The sequence below is a fragment of the Pundamilia nyererei genome, unplaced genomic scaffold, assembly GCF_000239375.1.
Source record: "Pundamilia nyererei isolate P.nyererei 1_Seehausen unplaced genomic scaffold, PunNye1.0 scaffold00567, whole genome shotgun sequence".
NCBI classification, from domain to species: Eukaryota; Metazoa; Chordata; class Actinopteri; order Cichliformes; family Cichlidae; genus Pundamilia; species Pundamilia nyererei.
Genome location: NW_005187968.1, coordinates 29,587 through 31,553, shown reverse-complemented (window position 1 = coordinate 31,553; position 1,967 = coordinate 29,587).

Genomic DNA, 1,967 nt, shown 5'->3' with positions numbered 1-1,967 from the left:
ACAGTTGAAAGAGGAAGTACTATGTAACCCATTTTTGCCTTATAAATAAAGCCAGAAGCCTGTACTCGGTGTGTTCTGTCTTCTCAGAGGCAGTCACCCGTGTGCACGTTCATTTGAAACTCTGAGTCGGTCTGCCAGTGTCTCATTTTCTATCCTACTTGTGTTTGTACAAATGTCAACCCCTGACAGAACTGTTACGGTAAGTGGGGACTAGTTTGGGGCCTCGGCCTCCACAATACGTTCAACCAGCTGTAAGGTGCCCAGGGCTGTCTTCCTCGTCAAGGTGATAACATGTTTGGTGTCGTTACTCAGAGCAATGGTGACGTACGGCTTAGCTGGATTCTGTATTTCAGCTAACCCTGTCCAGACATCCAACTGCTCTAGGGCCTGATTACCCTCATCAGCCTCAAACAGCACCAAACAATCGGACGGATTGATGGTTGATGGAACCCGGCACTTTACCCAGGTGGCCTGTCCAGCAGGGATAATCACATCCCTTTCACCTGTTCTCAAGCGCCCTTGTGTCAAGTTTGGCTCTACTGTCTGGATGAAGCTTACGACCACCTCAGCTTTCTCAGGGGGAAGACAGATGGCATTACACAACAAGATAACAAGAGTAGGTATCAACCACTCTGGTTGCCCCTCAATGATCTGTTCCAAGACATTGAAACCAATCAATGGTTTGTCCATTGGCAAGGTACTGACGAGGACCGGAGTACTGACGGAGAGGCTTGGGTCTTAACCCCCCGGTAAGTTGATCATGATGGGTACCCAGCCATCAAATTGTATGGTTCCCCCATTGACTGCGCACACTTTCAACTCATCAATTTCCTCGATGATCTCTGACAGAGGTCGCATGACTAAGTCAGGCAAGTATCTGTCTTTCCAATCTCGACACCAGTGTCAAGTAGTGCTTTCACTGCTAAGCCATTCAAATTACACTGTATGAGAGCTTTCTTACCGATTAGCTTAGCAACTGCCCCACGTTTAGTGTGGGGTGCCATAACACCAGACGTAGCGAGTGCCTCACCCTGCTGCCAGTTAACTACTTCTGATGTGACTGGTGAGGGGAGACTGGGTTTGCTACTGTTAAGGCTAGGTTGGGTCCTCACCTCCCTTAAGCGCTAACTGTAGGGCTCTCTTTTGGACTCAGTCACTGGGCGCCCCACTGCAGAGACCGGTTCACGTTTCCCTGGTTCTTAGATTTTTTTAAGCAGCCAACCACCCTGTGACCCTCTTCCCCACAAATGAAGCAATGGCAACAATCTGGACGGTTCTGTTCAACACAGTTTGGACACCCAAAGGTTTTGTCTTTTCTGTTTCTTGACCTGTTTTGTGAGTATGGGTTTGCTAGGTCTGAGGCTCGTGCTAGAGTCTGTTGTCTCATCGCCTCCACCAGCCCAGCGAGCTCATTAACTTTAGCTGTGAGTTCTTTAATCGGGTCAGTCTTGGTCGTGTCAATTGGTCGGTCTTACTTACTACATTCCTGGATGGTGTTGAGCTCAGACTGAGCACTATGTGCGCTAGTTGTGTTCTGTCGACGGGACGAGCCTATTCTCTTTTGCCTCTCACTTTCCTCCCTAGTGATTCTCATTATGTGGCGCAAGATTGTTTCATCACTCACCTCTCTGCTTGACAACAGAGGTTTTAACCTCTAATGTTACTAATGTTACTGTGCTTATACCCAAGCCCCTGGTAGACCGAGTGCAAGAAAACATCCTGAACAGTAGCTGGACTGTACTTTATGCCTGCATCAGACATTTTGGATGTGAAGAGGACCCGCTGCTTCAACCCTATCACCTGGTAGAGAAACTGCTGTGGTGTCTCCCTCTTGCCTTGTGTCAAGTTTGTATGGGCTCAAAATGTGGTCATAAATATTTTGTACTTGTAAAAAAAGATTTGTATGTGTAAAAAAGATTTGTGTCTGCGCAAAAAAGATTTGTATGTGTAAAAAGAATTTGTGTGTG